General features: G+C 43.0%; 1 long non-coding RNA gene across 1 annotated transcript; it reads left to right on the top strand.

The window, feature by feature from the left end:
- Positions 1-3,258: 3,258 nt before the first annotated feature.
- On the top strand, positions 3,259-13,816 carry LOC110742242. The gene is made up of 3 exons (XR_002519686.2): positions 3,259-3,648; positions 8,241-12,433; positions 12,540-13,816. It is a non-coding gene; the product is annotated as an uncharacterized LOC110742242 (long non-coding RNA).
- The last annotated feature ends 4,729 nt before the right edge of the window (positions 13,817-18,545 follow it).

Raw genomic sequence — 18,545 nt, 5'->3', positions numbered from 1 at the left:
GGACATACCTCTTCACCCATCTTTTAGGTGATGGGACTCTATGTTCCTGCCTGGTCCCTGCTTAAAAGGGATATTGTGACATCTCACTGGGCCTAGCACCTAGCAGATGTCTCTTCTCTTCTGCCAGAGTTCTGCCCAAAGACGTGATTGTGACTATGACTGGTTCCAGCAGCACGGTAACATGACTCTTTTGTCTTGACCCTGCCCTCAAAAGACATCGTGACATATTGCTTGACTCAGCATCAAAATAATGTGAGTCTCCTGCCCGGACTCTGCCCACAGGAGGCATTGTGACACGTCTCTGGATGCACCAATTATGTGATGAAACTCTACCCTCTTATTTGGGATATGCCCATTGGAGAGACTGTGACATATCTCTGGGCTCAGCACCTAGGTGATGTGACTCTTGATCCATCCTGAGCACTGCATATATTGTGTATTGTGACACATGGCTGGGCCAACACCTAGGTAATGCTACTTTTCAGCATAGGTTCTTCCAACAGTGGTATTGTAACATAACTTTTCATTTATCTTCTAAGTGACGTGACTCCTTTTTCTGTCTGGGCTGTGCCGACAAAGAAGACTGGGACATATCACTGGACCCACCAGCTAGGTGATGTGAGTCTTCTCTTTTACCTGGGCCTCTCATGTTTTGAATATTATGACATATTGCTAGGCCCAACACCTAGAGTATGGCAGGCTCTTGCCTAAACCCTACTTGCAGAAAGCCTTGTGACATATCTCTGCATACGTTACCTAGGAGATGTGACTCTCTGTTGCTTGCACCCTACCCATAGGAAACATTGTGACATATTGCTAGGAGCAGCACCCAGGTGATGTGACTCTCCTGCCTGGTCTCTGTCCTTAGGGAATATTGAAAAATATCTTTAGACTCAAACCCACATGGTGTGACTCTGCTGCTCACTCCCTATCCACAGGGAGAATTGTGACATATGTCTTTACTCAGGTAACAGATGTGATGATCACCCTCATTCCTCAAATCTGTCAATAGGAGAAACACTGTCTTTTGTAGGTAGGCTTAGAAAAATGGGTAAGGTCCTTGGTCTCCTCTTTGTGCAAAGATCATGGAGATTTATCACTCTAATGCATGTGGTATAAAGTACTCAGCTGGTACTGAGAGTGGCAGCACAGGGCACAGCACACAATTGAGATTGTGTTTTATATGATCACACTGTGGCACTCATTAAGATCATCACAGTCACACATAGACTGAGTCCACTGGAGAGGTCCTGAATCCCAAATGCAGACGCAATCTACAGATGCAACTGTGACAGAACATTCAGCCACTGTTAAGATAGTGATTCATTTCCAAACCCAAATCATAGGTAGGTAAAGACTTTTCTATCTGGAACCCACCAATCGAAGAGATGTTGATCCTCATATCTGGGCTTAAAGCCACAGGTAAAATCATGAATCCATACTAGTATGAAGGTTTCAGAACAGACTGTGACTCTCTTACATACCACATAAAACCCTTGTGCGGTACAGAAAGTGTCCTAACAGGGTCCAGGGATCAGATAAGATTGTAACACCTGTATGCACACCCAGCTGATAGTAAAAATTGTCATCCTCCCACATGAACACAGACCTTTTTGAAGTTCTTAATTTCACACCCTGTGGCAGTGGAAACTTGGAAAATTGACTATCATCCATGGATCCAATCCACAGGTGAGTTGGTTAATCTCAAACATTCTGCACACGTGTGAGGCCCTGACTCCACAAAGAGGACACAGTTTGCAGGAGGGACTGAGGCTGTCATGTATGGATCCACTCTCTCATTGAGATTGTGACTGCTGTTTTTAGAGCCAACATACAGGAGGTGTTGACTCTCATAAATAAAACCTAGATATGTTCAAGATAGTTGATTGCATCCCTGGACCTTCCTAGGTGTGATTGTGACATAAGCCTCTGCCCAGGACCTTTGTAATTTGACTCACTTTCTTGGGGTCAGACAACAGATAAAAATATGACACATCCTTAGACCCAGCACCTAGGTGATGTGACTTTATTCTTTTGCTGTGGCACCACCCACAGAGAGCACTGTGACATATCAAAGTTTTCTGTAGATAGGATATGTGACTCTTTTGCCTGTGTCCAGACAACATTGGCCATTGTGAAATATTGCAGGGTCCAACACCCAGGTGATGTAACTCTTGTGACAGATCTCTCTACAGAGGGCATTGTTACATATTTCTGTGCTCATCACTCAGTTGATGTGACTCTCCTCTCCTGCCTGGGCCATGGCTTCAGGAGAGTGGCAGATAGGGAGAGTGACTTATTCCTAGGCCCAGAACACAGGTGATGTAATACTTCTTCCTGGTCTCTTTCCACAGGCATTACTATGATAGGCTCATCACCTGGTTGATATGACACTCCTGTTTTTTTCTGCAACTTGTGCACAGTGTGGATTGTGAAGTATCACTTGGCTTAGCACCTACATGGTGTGACTCTCTTCTTATGACTATGCTTTATCCACTGCATTGGTTGTGGCATAAAGCTGGGCCCACCCACTAGGTTATGTGACTCTCTTCTTTTTCCTGAACCCTACCCACAAGAGGCATTAGGACATATCTCTGGGCCATTCACCTTGGTGATGTGAATCTACTGCCTGTGACTTCCCCTCAAGGGATATTAAGAAATATTGCTGGACCCAGCACCTAGTGATATAACGCTCCTCTTTGCCTGGGCACAGCTTACATGTGTATTGCAATATGCAGCTGGGTTAAACACCTGGGTGATGTGACTTTCCTGCATAAGCTCTGTCCATAGGGATATTATGACATATCATTTTGTTCATCACCTAGGTGATGAGACTCTACTCTTTTTCCTGAGCCCTACAAAAAGAAGAGATGGTGACATATCACTGGACTAAGCACCTTGATGATGTGACTATCCTGTCTTGCTCGAGTTTCACATATTATTGGTACTGTGACAAGCCTCTGTGACCAACACCTATGGGTAGGAAAACTTCTGCCTGGACTCAGCCCAAGGGGGCCCCGGGACTTTTTTGTTTGTTTGTTTGTTTTGAGATGGAGTCTTACTCTGTCGCCCAAGCTGGAGTGCAATGGTGCAACCTCGGCTCACTGCAACCTCTGCCTCCCGGATTCAAGTGATTCTCCTGCCTCACCCTCCCGAGTAGCTGGGATTGCAGGCACCCAGCACCATTCCCGGCTAATTTTTGTGTTTTTAGTGGAGTCAGGGTTTCACTACGTTGGCCAGGCTGGTCTCAAACTCCTGACCTCGTGATCCACCCTCCTCGGCCTCCCAAAGTGCTGGGATTACAGGCCTGAGCCACCATGCCTGGTCTGTCTCATGACTTTTTAAAAAGACATGTGACTTTAAAAATGTGACTCATTTTCTGCCTATACCCTGCCCTCAGGGAAGATTGTGGCATATTACTGAACTAAGCAACCTAGCGATGTGTCTCTTCTGACTGAGGTTTGCCCACAGAGACAATTGTGACATATCACTGGGCCCAGGACCCAGGTGATGTGACTCCACTGCCTATTCCCAATGTTCAAGAGAGGATTGTAACACATCCCTGGCCAAGAACTCAGGTGATTTGACTCTCCTGCCTTGTCCCTGCCCTCAGAGAAGATTGTGACATATCTTCAGCCCAAAACCCAGGTAATGTGACTTCCCGGCTTGCTCGCTATTCAGAGGAGAAATTATTACATATATCCTGGCCCAGCTCACAGGTGTGATGACGATTCTCACCTCAAACAAGCCAATAGAAGAGATACTGTTTCTCATTGCTAGGCTTAGGAAAACTGGTAAAATACCTGTGTCTCTTTGTATGAAGGTGACAGAGAACTACCACACACTTGTATATGGAATAAAGCCCTTAAGTGGTACAGAGAGTGTCATTACATGTCCCAAAGGCGATATTGTTTCTTGTATGCACACCCAGCCACATGTTAGGATTGTCACCCTAACACCAGGATACAGCCCATTGGAGAGGTCTTGTGTCTCACATGCAGATGCAATCCACAGTTTGATTCCTGACTGTTAAATGTAAACACCTGTCCAAAGTTGAGATGGTGACTCATTTCTAGACCCAGCTCATAGACAAGTGAGGACTCTCCTGTCTGGGCCCAGTTAATTTGAGAAATATTAACTTTTCTACCTGGGCTTAGGGAGCAGCATAAAGGTCTCAGGGCAAATTGTGGATCTCATTCCTACGCTACAATCTCCTTGGGTAGTATAGAGAATGTCCTAATGGGGTTCAGCACACAGCTGAGATTGTGACAGTGATATCCACACCCAGCTGATAGTAAAAACTGCCTTCTTTCCACATGAATACAGACCACTGTTGAGGCATTGACTCTCACAACCAAAAGCAGTTGAAAATTAAAACATTGTCTCTCGTTGGTAGACCCAATCCACTGGTGGGTTGGTTACTCTCAGATCAAAATTCAGCACACTTATGAGGCCATCACTCCAGTAAGAAAACAGAATTCACAGAACAAATTGAGACTTTCATGTACAAATTCAGCCCACTACTGAGATTGTGACTCATTTACTTAGACCCAACATATAGGAAGTGTTGACTCTTGTACCTAAAACTGGGACATGTGTAAGATTGTTCATCTTTTCCTTAGACTTCCCTGCAGGAATGATTCTTACATATACCTCTATTTGGCATCTGAGTGACATGACTCTTGCCATGGCCTAGCCCACAGATAGAATTGTGATGTGTTGCTGTAACGAGCACCTAGGTGATGTGACTCATTTTTTCTGCCTTGACACTATCCATAAAAGGTATTTTGACATATCTCTGGGCTACATACCCAGGTTACATGACTCTCCTGCCTGTGTCCTGTCCACAAATGATCATGAAATATTGCTGGGTCCAATGCCCAGGTGATGTAACTCTCATGCCTAGATCCTGCCAACAGGGGGCATTGTGACAAATCTCTGCGCCAATAGCCCAGGTTATGTGACTCTCTTTTTTTGCCTATTCCCTGCTCACAGGGGGCATTATGACATATTGCTGAACTCAGCACCTAACTGATGTGATTCTCCTTTCTAGTTTTTGCCCACAGGGGAGACTGTGACGTAACTCTGGGCCTCAAACTAAGGTGATGTTACACTTTCATTTTTGAACAGTATTCAGAAGGAGTTATGACATATTCCTGGGCAAAGCACCAAGGTTATGTGAGTCTCCTGCTTGCACTTAGCCCACAAACGGCATTGTAACATATCTTTAGACCTATCAACTATTTGATGTGACTTTTTTTTTAAAGTGAAAGCAAGTTTATTAGAGAAGTAAATAAACAAAAGAATATCTACTCCCTAGACAGATGCCCTGAGGGCTGCTGGTTGGCTCTTTTTATGGTTATTTCTTGATTACATACTAAACAAGGGATGAACTATTTGTGAGTTTTCCAGGAAATGGATGGGCAGCTTCCAGAAATTAGGGTGCCTCCCCTTTTTACACCATATAGGATACCTTCTTAACATTGCCATGACATCTGTAAACTGTCATGGTGCTGTTGGGAGTGTCTTTTAGCATACTAATGAGCAGTGTGGACTACCGGAGGTCACTTTCATTGTCATTTTTATTTTGGTGGGTTTCTGCTGTCTTTTGTACCACATCCTCTTTCATCAGAAAGATCCTTGTGAAAGGTACCTTGTGCTGACCTCTTGTCTTATCCTGTGACATAGAATGCCTAATCTTCTGGGAGTGCAGGAATTAGGTTAATTTCTTTCTTTTTGAGGTCCCAAGATAACTTGGGACTCTTGGGCCTGTCAGAAAGTGACATTCCTTACTTACCACAGGTCAGGAACCCTGCACAGAGACTATGTGGACAAGGTAGAAGGCCAATTTTCCCAAAGGGCTTTTACTGGCTCTAAAAATCAAGTAGGATTTCTCAAAGAAAAGACCATGATTCCACTCAAAGCCTTGGTCAAATAACCTGTGTCTCCCATTGTGTCCTGTTGCAAATGAAAATATGTTTATTGCACTTATGCAAATAACTGTATTTCCATAAATTAAGAATACTCACCAATATCTTTGCACATTCTGGAGAAAACAGGGAGAGAGAAACAAATATACTCCAAATTATGTTTACAGGAGTATATTTTACTCAATTGTTAACAGCTGTAAAGGAAAGTGCTGCTGACTGAAAAACAAAGGATCTGCAAAAAGCCAAAAAATATTATTTCCATCTTTTATTAATTCAGTTCATGCAGTAAACTCTTGTTCTGCGTGATATATGTTAATATTTCAGCATTCCATGAGAATCTTGAAAGTTTTTCTCCTGTTCTAATTTTGCAGTCTTCAAAGTTATCAGAAATTTGCATTTAAAAGCACCCATCAATGTTCCACAGCAGACTATACATCACCTTTTGAAAAGGATTAAAACAAGAAAACAATTGTCTATGGGTGACAAAAAAAAGTCTTAGAACAGCCATTATTAAAACCACAATTGACAGCCAGGCCAGGTGGCTCACGCCTGTAATCCCAGCACTTTGGGAGGCTGAGCCAGGTCAATCACCTGAGGTCAGGAGTTTGAGATCAGCCTGATCAACATGGAGAAACTCTGTGTCTACTGAAAGTACAAAATTATCCGGGCGTGGTGGCAGATGCCCGTAATTTTCACTACTCGGGAGGCTGAGGCAGGAGAATTGCTGAGGCAGGAGAACCTCCCCGGGAGGCGGAGGTTGCAGTGAGCTGAGATCATGCCATTGCACTCCAGCCTGGGCAACAAGAATGAAACTCCATCTCAAAACAAACAAACAAACAAACAAACAAACAAACAACACAACTGACTAGAAATATTGGTTACTCTTATGGAATAAACAATTTTACATAACAATTATAACTATTAATAACATGCTACACACTAAGTCATATCAGACTTACAAGAGTTTTTCATAATTTTGTAACACTCACTAATGACATATTTATACAAATATAACCCCTAGAAAGACAAATATCATTTCATGTTTGACAATACATTCTGTATAACTTTCATACCAAATAAATTGAATATGTCATTTTCAGACTTCAAATGACCTAATTATCTAAAGGATTAATTAGGTCAGAAAAGACAAAATTTATAATTTAGTTTTGGAAAGTTTTTCCCATAGCAAAGGTTTAAAACATTTTACATTATCAAATCAACTCCCAGGTCACCCTATGTCATTCATTTAGCCAAAATGGAAACTTTTCTTTTTAAAAACATTTTAAAAGCCAAAAACTTTTACTTATTAATAGAGGAAAGGCTTAGCCTTCCAAACAGTCTGTCTCTTGTCTTTTTTCTGTAGTTTCTGTATTCAAAACATAAATAAAAATCTTTCATTTTTTAAATATAACATGAAAATCTTGTTCAAGAGTGAAAGCCTATATTTCACCTTTGTGTTAGTATGCTAATAATGCCAAACTCAATTCTTAATAAAATCTTATATGTAAACATATGAAATCTTAATTAGTTTGACTATAAGGTAAGATTCTCAGAAATCTTTTAAGATTCTCAGAAATCTTTTACAACCATTTAAAATTTTTGTTAAAGAGCAAATCTGTGCTATAAGAAAAACCTGCTGTGCTTTTATTCCAATGTTCAATTTATGGAAAAACTGAATAATATCTATTTAACTTTAGCCAGTATGTTCACACACAAAATTTTTTTATGAGATTAATGTTTTAAAAACCTTCTACAACTTGCTCAAACCTTCACATTTATTCTAACTTAAAACAACTCTTTAACCTTTATCAACCCTCTAACCTAGGCCCCAAAATTAACATTCTTATGCCTTTTTATAATCTTAAGCTGAAAGCACATTCTACTTTCTTACACACTTTGCATGTAAAGCTGTTTTTATTTCCCAAAGATTACTTATGTCACATGAACTAAAAGGCATTCACACAGGGACCCAGTGCACTGGTGAGGTCTTCAACCTCATAGGTGGATGCAGGTCAGTTGGAATTGTGACTGTCATATGTGAACATCCAGCCGCAGTTGGGATGGTGACTCATTTCTAAACCCAGCTCATTATCAGTTGACAAATCTTCTATCTGGACCAAATCAACTGAAGAGATGTTGACTCTCATGAATGGGCTTAGGGCCACAGGTACAATCATGGGTGCATACCAGCACGAAGGTCTCAGATCAGATTTTGACTCTCATGCATACCATATAAATCCCTTGAATGGTAGAGCGAGTGTCCCCACAAGGCCCAGCACACAGGTAACATTGTGATACTCCTATGCACAGGTGGCCAATAGTAAAGACTGTCATTTTTCCACATGAATACAGCCCACTGTTGAGGTTCTGAATCTCCCACCCAGAGGTAGTGGAAAGTTGGAGAATTAACTCTCATACATGGATCCAATCCACAGGTGAGTTGGTGACTCTCAGACTAAGACTCCCCGCAGCTCTCAGGTTGTGACTTCACTAAGGGAACACAGTTTTCAGGAGAAATGTAGTCTCTTGTGTACAAATTCAGTCCCTTGTTGAGGCTGTGACTCATGTACTTAGCCCAAACCTACCAAACCTACAGGTGTTGACTCTCATACCTGGAACTGGAATGTGTGTGAAATTAATCTCATCCCTGGACCTTTCTATAGGTGTGAATCTGACATAGGCCTCTGCCCAGAATCTGAATGATTCTCCTGCCTGGGTCCAGCCTTCAGCAGAGATCATGACATATCACTCGGTCCAGCACTTAGCTGATGTAACCTATTCTCCTGCCTTGGCTCTGCCCATAGAAGACATTGTGATGGATTGCTAGGCCCTGCGCCCAGGTTATGTGATTTCTGCCTGTGCCCGGACCACACTGGCTATTTTGACATATTGCACTGTCCAACACCAGGTGATGTTACTTTTCTGCCTGGGCCCTTCCAACAGGGGCCATTATAAAATATCTCTGTGCCCATCACCAATGTGATTTGACTTTCTTCTCCTGCATGGTTTCTGCTCACAGGAGGAATTGGGTCATATCCCTGGGCTCAGCACCCAGTTGATGTGACTCTTCTTTTTTTCTATGTTCTGCTCACACAAAAGATATTGAAATATGGCTGGGCCCAACACCAAGGAGACACTCTTTCACTTTAGCCCTACCCTCAGAAGGCATGGCGACATGTTGCTGGGCCCAACGCAAAATAGATTTGAGTCACTTGCCTGGACCCTGCTTACAGGGGGCATTGTGATATATCTCTGGGCCCATTGACTATTTGATCTGAGTCTCCTCTCTTTCCTGGGCTTTGCCTATAGAAGACATTGTAACATATCTCTGGGCTCTGTACCCAGGTGATTTGACTTGCCTCCTCTGTCTGAGCCATGACTACAGATAAAGAGTGACTTATCACATAAGACAAGGGGACATTGTGATATATCTCCTGGCCCATCGACTATTTGATCTGAGTCTTCTCTCTTTCTGGGGCTTTGCCTACAGTAGGCATTGTGATATATCTCTGGGCTCTGCACCCAGCTAATTTGACTTGCCTCTTCTGTCTGGGCCATGACTACAGATAAGACAGACTTATCAGTACCTAGCGTACAAATGATGTGGTTCTTCTGCCTGCTCTCTGCCCACAGGCATCATTGATACATACCAAAATGTAGATAATGTGACTCTTTTTTTTCGGTGGGAGGGGACATATCCACAGTGGGGATTTTGACATATTGCTTGGCACAGCATTCATGTTATTTGACTCTCCTCTCAGCCTTAGGCTCTACCCACTGGGGTAATTGTGACATATCTGAGTGCAGCCCCTAGGTTTTGTGGCTCTCCTCTTTTTCATGATTCCTACTCATAGCATGAATTGTGACATACGTCAGGTTTTCTCACCTAGGTTATGTGACTTTCCTGTCTTTGCCCTTCCATCAGAGGGTATTGTGACATATTGCTAGGCCCATTATCTAGGTGATGTGACTCCCTTTGCCTGCCTGTGCACCACCCAAACGGGACATTGTGACACATCTCTGAACCAATTTCCTACATAATGTGCCTCTTCTCTGCTGCCTGAGAAATGCCCCCAAAGGGGATTGTGACATGTCTCTGGGCCCAGCACCTGAATGTTGTGACTCTCCTGCCTGGACTCTATGTGGAGGAAATATGATGATATGTCACTTGGCTCTGTACACAAACGATGTTACTCTCCTGCCTGGGCCTTGCTTATAGAGGGGATTGAGACATTTTCTAGGTAAAGAATTCAGATGATGTCACTATCATTTCTCAGCCTTTTCTGCAGGTAAGATTGTGACTATTACTCAGCCCAGCACACAGATGGAATTTTTCCTCTTGTATGCAAACCCAGCCAACAATTGCTATTGTCACCATAACACATGAATAAAGACCACTGTTGAGGTCCTGAATCTTATGTGTGAACACATCAACAGTTGGAACTGTGACTGTCATATGTATATCTTGCCAGAAGTGGGATGGTGACTCATTTCTGGACTCAGCTCACAGTGATGATGGTGATGACTGTCATACCTGGACCAAGCCAATAAGAGAGATGTTGAGTCTGGTAGCTAGGCTTAGGGGTCTGGGTCTTTTACTTGTAGGAAGGCAACAGATGATTATGACACTTACACATATGGTATAAAGCTCTTGGGGAATACAGAGTGTCATTACAGGGCCCAGTCCACAGGTGAGATTGTAACTCTCCTATACACACCTAGCCAACAGTTTGAATTGCCACCCTCATACATAGACTGAGCCCATTGCTGAGGTCCTGAATCCACACATGAACCTATTCCACATTTGAAATTGTTACTGTCATATGTTAATTCAGCCACAGGTCAGATGATGACAGATTTCTGAACCCAACTCACTTGCACAGTGAACCCAGCCAATAGAAGATGTGTTGACTCTTACATTTAGGCTTAGGTCAAGGAGAAAGATTTTGTGTTTCTCACTTTTATGACGGTCTCAGAAAATTATCAGACTCACTCCTATTGTATAATGCCCTCAGGTTGTACAGAAAGTGTCATTAAATAACTCAGCACAAAGTGGAGATTTTGACTCTCAAGTGCACACCGAGCCAAGAGTAAAAATTGTCATCGACACACATAGACAGAACCCACTGGTGAGGTCTTGAATCTCACTCTCAGATGAGTCGACAGTTTGAACTTTTTATATGTTTGGATCCAGCCACAGGTGAGAGAGTGACTCATATCTGAACTCAACTAAGTGACACAGTAATGACTTTCATACCTTGATCCAGCCAATATGAGAGGCGTTGACTCTCACACCTGGACTTAGGAAAAGAGGTAAGATCATGAGTGTATACCAGCACTAATGTCTCAAAGGGGATAGTGACTCTCACCCAAACAGTGTAAAGCCCTATGGAGGTAAGGAGAGTGTCATAAGAGGACCCAGAGCACAGCTGAAATTGTGATTCTTATGTGCACTTCCAGCCCACAGTAAAAAGTGTCACCCTCCCACATGAATACAGACCACTGATGAGCTTCTGAATTTTACATTTGGACGCAGTTGAAAGGTGGAATTGTGATTCTTCCTTGTGGATTTTGTCCACAGGTAGATGATGACTCTAGGACCAGGGTTCATCACACCAGTGAGACTTTGACTCTGATACCAGGACACAGCCTGCAGGTGGGATTGCGACTCTCATGCATGGATTCAGTCCATCATTGAGATTGTGACTCATATACTTGCATACAACTCACAGGAGGTGTTGACTCTTTTACCTGAAGCTGGGACATGTGTGGAATTGTGAATCTTAGCCCTGGACCTTCCCACAAGTATTGTTGTGACATATACTTTAGCCTAGCACCTGAGTAATTTTACTTCCCTGCCTGGGCCCAGCCCTCAGAGGGGATTGTGACAGACACCTGGGTCAAACACCTAAGTGATATGGCTCTCATGCTTGAGCCCTACCCACAGAGGGTGTTGTAAAATGTCACTGGGCCCAGCACTTAGGTCATGTGACTCTTATTTTCTGCCAGGGCCCTGGCCACAGAGCCATTGTGAGATACCACTGAAACCAGTACCTCAGTGATGTAACCATATGGCCTGGGCCCTGCCCACAGTAGGTATTGTGACATACCTCTGAACTCATTACCTAGGTGATGTAACTCTCCTCTTTTGCCTGCATTCTGCCCCCCCTCAAAATGGACTGTGACATACCACAGGTCTTAGCACTTAGGTGATATGATTCTCCTCTTCTGCCTGGGCCCTGGCCACAGGGGAAATTGAATCATTTTACTGAGTCCAGACTGCAGGTGATGTGACACTCTATCCTAGGCCCTGCCCACAGGAGGTATTGTGATATATCTCTGTGGCAATAATTTAGGTGCTCTGACTCTTCCATTCTCTCTAGGCCATGCCAATTGAGGGGGATTGTGACATATCTTTGGACCAGCACAAAGGTAATTTAAAACTCCTGCCTAGGCCATTCCCATAGAAGGCATTGTGACATATCACTGGTCACAGCACACAGGTAATTTAACTCTCCTTCCTGGGGCCTGCCCAGAGGGGATATTGTAACATATCTTTAGCCCAGCACTTAAAATATGTGACTCTCCTAGCTGGTTTCTTCTCCACAGGTGAGAATTTCACATATAACTGCACCCAGCACACAGGTGAAATTGTGACTCTTGTATGCTCATCCAGCCAACAGTTACGAGTGTCATCATCGCACATGGACAGAGAACTCTGGTGAGACCCTGAATCTTGTGCACAGGCACAGTCCACAGTTGGAATTCTGACTGTCATGTGTAGATCCAGCCACAGGTGTGATGTTGACCTATTTATGGAGTTAACTCATAGGCGCAGTGATGACTCTCATACCTCGAGCCAGCCAATAAAAGAGATGTTGACTCTTATAGCTAGGCTTAAGGAAACTAATAGGGTCCTGGGTCTCCCACCTGTATGAAAGTCACAGAAGATTATGACCCTCATGCATACTGTATAAAGCCCCCTGGTGGAACAGAGATTCATTACAGGACCCAGCACACAGGTGAGATTGTGACTTTGTTATGCAGACACCGCTGACTGTACCATCACCCTAACTTATAAACAGAGCCCGCTGGTGAGGTCCTAAATTTCAGGGCCTGACACAGTTCACAGCTGGGATTGTGACTGTGATATTGAAATCTGATCACAGGTGAGATGGTGACTCATTTCTGGATCCAGCTTAGAAAACGGTGATGGCTCTTCCACCTGGTCTCAGCCAAATGGAGAGATGTTGAGTCTGTTAACTAGGCTTAGAGCAGCACATAAGGTTCTGGGTCTCCTGTTTGCATAAAGGTAGCAGAGGATTATGATACTATGCATATTGTACAAAGTCCCCCATTGGTCCTGAGAGGGTCATAACAGGGTCATAACAGCACACAGGTGAGACTGTGACTCTGGTTTGCACACAGGCAGAGTAAGGATTGTCAACCTCCTACATGGACACAGCCCACTGTTGAGATTCTGAATCTCACAACCAGAGCAGTCAAAAGCGGGAATTGTGACTCTCATAGGTGGATGTGGTCCACAGGTGAGATGATGACCTTAGACCAGGAGGCAGCACACCTGGAGGCTGGGACTCCTCTACCTAGACGCAGTCTGCAGGTGTGACTGGGGCTCTCATGCACAAATCCTGTCCACCCTTGAGATTGTGACTCACTGACTGAGACCCAATTCACAAGAGTTCACTCTGATACACAGAGCCAGAACATGTGTGGTCACTTTGGGGTAGGAAGTTAACAGAAGACTTTAGAGGTATTGACAGGAGTGTATGGGGATTTTATGTAGCAAGACTGAAAGTTTTTTTTTGTTGTTTTGTTTTTTTTGGAGACGGAGTCTGGCTCTGTCCCCCAGGCTGGAGTGCAGTGGTGCGATCTCAGCTCACTGCAAGCTCCGCCTCCCGGGATCACGCCATTCTCCTGCCTCAGCCTCCTGAGTAGCTGGGACTACAGGCGCACGCCACCTCGCCCGACCAAATTTTTTTGTATTTTTAGTAGAGACGAGGTTTCACCGTGGTCTCGATCTCCTGACCTTGTGATCCGCCCGCCTTGGCCTCCCAAAGTGCCGGGATTGCAGGCGTAAGCCACCGCGCCTGGCTGAAAGTTTTATTAAGAGTAAAGACCAATATTTTTTTTCCTCCATTTTATCTCCTAAGGCTAGCAGAAAGTATGGCACAACGTGTGTGCTCCACACACATTTATCAATTAAATGAATAAATACACCCCCTTTGTAAACGGTCAAGCTGTGCAAACCAAGACTTTATTTGTTATTATTGTTTAGTTGATAGAATCAAATAGAAGGTAATAAACTGTAAAATTCAGAACGCGCTATTAAAAGTTTGATGTTACTTTGGCATTCTTAGGTAAAATAGAGTAAAATTTTTAGTTTCTAAGTTTGTGGCCATTATAAAATTAAATTGCTACGTGAGGATGAAAAATGAAATCTTACTTTAGGCGAGTATAATTTGAGAGGAAAAGGCGAAAAGAGAAAAGAAAAACTGAAAACTCAGTTGGGTCAGATATGCCAGTTCTACTCTATACTTTCTTTTTTGGAAATAGTTCCCTCCTCTCCTGACGCAGAGGGAGGCTGACTGGGGGACCCTGGGCCCCTCTGTCCCTGTCGCGGTGGCAGTGGCTGATCTCTGCTCAGGCGTGAGGGCTGCGGCTCTGTGCTGGGCTTGAGCCTGCCCAGCCCAGCCCAGCCCCTCCTCACTTCCCTGGACTCTTCACGGTGTCTACCCGCCCCCGCACAATCCTGAGCGTCCCTCTGGTGGAAGGGGAGGTGGCAGCAGAAAGCCAGTGGGAGGAACTGGCCCCGCAGGTCGAGGAGGGCTCGCCCAGCTGTGGGAAATGCTCTGGTTGACCTCGGATTTCTGCGCACCACCCTGAGCCCCGACCCTGGCTTTGAGCCGAGGGGTCCCCGGGCTGGGCGACCTTGGACGTGGGTGCTCCGGCTGCTGTGGCTGTTCCTGCTGTGCTCAGCTGAGTCAAGACTGGAACTGGTGCCCGCCAGAAGTGAAGGAGGAGCCCCGCAGGCGGGAGGAGGCGGTAGCCATGGTCCCTGTAAACCAGGCCTCGCTGACAAATCTCAGACGCCAAGAACAGAAGAACGGAGAGCTTCAGCCAAATGGACAAACTGTTGGAGCGGCTGAGGGTGAAGCTGCCCAAACTCCTCAAAGTGGAGCAGTGAAGCAAACACCAGAGAAGGACAAGAAAAATAAAAGTCAAAGAAAATTAGCAGAAACCAAAGGCAGACGCTAACGCAGTGCAAAACAGTTGTTCACACAGTGATAGAAAGAGTTGATGAGTCTCGGAAACTAATCTTAGTGACAGAGCGAAAGGACAGCAGTGAACATGGTAAGGTGCTGATGATTCTGGTCCACCGGATCCCACCATCCCCAGGACAGTAAATACCATCACAGTCACCACACAGCGAGTTACAACTGCATCATTTCCTACTTACTCCTAAATGAATACAGTTGATTCTTATCACAAGTGCAAATAAAAAGTTATTTATCTTTGTTTAAAACTAAACTGCCATGCTTTAGCTTTTTTTTTTTTTGAGTTCTTATAATTTTGAAAATGAAGTTGACATTTCTATGGCTTATGAAGTTTTTGATAGTCTTGCATTAGTTGAATTGTTCAAAGTAAGTATATTTTAAACTAAGAAGAGTAAACTGTATGTATTTGTTTTACATATTAAAGGCTCAAAGTAACAAATAATGTAGTTGTTTATGATTTGAAAAGTTCAAAGTTTGATTATCTGTACATACACAGAATAGTGTATCGTGCTAAAACATTTGTTTTTTAAAGTGGCAACCATAGTTCCTGCCTGTCTGGATATATTTTGGACTTTTGTATGTTAAATACAACGTAAAAAAAAACTTTATTATGTTTTAGAAAATCTAAGATTGGTATACACCAACAAACTTTACAAATTACTGTAGGGTTCAGCAAACTGTGTTTACAATGTGACTTTGATGCCTCTACATTTTGATGTGTAAATCTTTCTTGAGAAAAGATTGTTTTTTATAAAAAGTCTACAACTTCAGGCTTAAGTTATAAAATGACAAAACAGTAAAGAAATGGGTGGTTTGCATACTATATGAATACTGGCATTCAATTAAAATACCAAATATTTTAATGAAAACTTTTTAGACAATAGATTTAAATGATTTCTTGATATTTTACTACAGTAATAAATATTCACAGATATTTTATAAATCACATCTATTAGTACTAGGTTTTACTTAATAGTAGTATATATATAAGATCAAAGATCTGTTAAAAATAGATATATTTATCAATAATTTGGTGTTTCTAAATACCCAGAAGTCTTGTTTTAATCAGATTAGCTCTGGGGATATTTACTAATTTCATTTTATATACAGTGTGTTCAAAGTGTTCTAGTTTAACCTAATATTGATTAATGATGGGTAAACAAATCTTCCCTTGCTAATCCCATAGGTTTATTAAATTTGTTGAAGATGTTTTTAATTAAAAAATTCTGTCTTTCAATGTTGTTTACAGGGATTTAGGTCTAGTTTAATCTGCTCAACCTGTTAATCAGTGTCAGGTGCCAGATTCCACTTTATTTTCTGGGCGTTTGTTGACTTTTTTTTCTTTCTTTTTTTCAGAGAGAGTCTTGCACTGCCATCTGGGCTGGAATGCAATGGTGCAATCTTGGCTCACTGGAACCTCCACCTCCTGGGTTCACACACTTCTCCTGCCTCAGCCTCCTGAGTAGTAGCTGGGATTACAGGTGCACACCACTACACCCGGCTAATTTTTTGTATTTTTAGTAGAGATGGGGTTTGACAGGCCAGGCACGGTGGCTCAAGCCTGTAATCCCAGCACTTTGGGGAGAGCGAGATAGGCCAGATCACGAGGTCAGGGAGAGATTGAGACCATCCTGGCTAACATGGTGAAACCCCGTCTCTACTGAAAATACAAAAGCCTTAGCCGGGCGGTGGTGGGTGCCTGTAGTCCCGCCTTCACTTGGGAGGCTGAGGCAGGAGAATGCGTGAGCCGGAGGCAGAGCTTGCAGTGAGCTGAGATCCGGTACTGCACTCCCAGCCTGGGCGACAGAAGCGAGAGACTCGTCTCAAAAAGAGATGGGGTTTCACTATGTTGGCCAGACTGGTCTCAAACTCCCCACCTTGTGATCTACCCCCATCAACCTCCCAAAGTGCTGGAATTACAGGTGTGAGCCCCCACACCCGGCCAACTTTTCTTTCTTTAGTCTTTCAATAAAATGTCTATTAACAACGACAAATTTCTGCACATATCAAGTTGCTTTTAGTAACTCAAAAGGTAATAGTTCCAAAATTCTCATGTTACTGTCTGAGAAAACAGATCCTACTGTTACCTAAAAAATCAACTGGAAGGCGTTTTTATAACCTCGCACCACATAAGAAAAAAACTGCAATGCAGTAGTAATAAGTGAAGATACAGCAAATGAAAAATGGTAATTGAGAATGTCACTTTCAATGTCTGAGTATTTGGACTTTTGGTTTAAAAAAATGTAGTAAAACAGAATTTTTGGTAAGCTTTCTGTAGATGAACATTATCATAAGTTAGGACAAAAATCCTTTAAAAATATAAATAAACAAAAAAAGCCTACACCTAAAAACAACAACAACAACAACAAACAACAACAACAAAAACTAAGATCCAGTAGTGCATAAATATTGATCCTTATTTTGGGAGACTATGCAACAGACCATTGCATGAACTTCATAAAGATATTTTGCCACAGTGGCATACTAATAAAAATGATTTATCTTTAATTTGATCGAACATGTCCACATCTTAGAAATACTGCTTTGACGGCCAGGCGCGGTGGCTCACGCCTGTAATCCCAGCACTTTGGGAGGCCAAGGCGGGCGGATCATGAGGTCAGGAGATCGAGACCATCCTGGCTAACACGGTGAAACCCCGTCTCTACTGAAAAATACAAAAAATTAGCCGGGCAAGGTGGTGGGCACCTGTCGTCACAGCTTCTCAGGAGGCTGAGGCAGAAGAATGGTGTGAACCTGGGAGGCGGAGCTTGCAGTGAGCCGAGATTGCACCACCGCACTCCAGCCTGGGTGACAGAGCAACACTCCATCTCAAAAAAAAAAAAAAAAAAAAAAAAAAATACTGCTTTGTACTATGAATAATAAATGTAAAAGTCTTTATGCACAAGAGGATCCTGATTCTCAACTAAACATATATGGCAACCCATTCCCCTGTTTCTTCCAAACAGAAGCCTGATTAAGGCTTAAATATGGAGTGAGAGGGACTCAATAACAGGATATGTGAAATAAAAAAGAATGAGATAGGATGGTCACTTCTAAGGCTCAGCAATTGCCTGGGGGACCTCAATATACTGATATCAACTATGAATCTTACTGGGTAAAAAGAAACATAAAAAGCTGAAAACACCATGACTTTGATTTGGTGGAACAAAGTCTCTGGAATTATACATAGTTGTGCTGAAAGTATTGAGCCAGAATGACTTGTATCTAAGGATTATTAAAGGGAATATTTACAAACACATTAGTATTTGTTCCATATCTTGTTACAGCAGCAGTACTCTTGTCTGTAATGTCAACTTCC

The sequence above is a fragment of the Papio anubis genome, chromosome 20 (assembly GCF_008728515.1).
Source record: "Papio anubis isolate 15944 chromosome 20, Panubis1.0, whole genome shotgun sequence".
In the NCBI taxonomy this organism is placed as follows: domain Eukaryota; kingdom Metazoa; phylum Chordata; class Mammalia; order Primates; family Cercopithecidae; genus Papio; species Papio anubis.
This window is presented reverse-complemented; position numbering and strand designations above follow the sequence as displayed.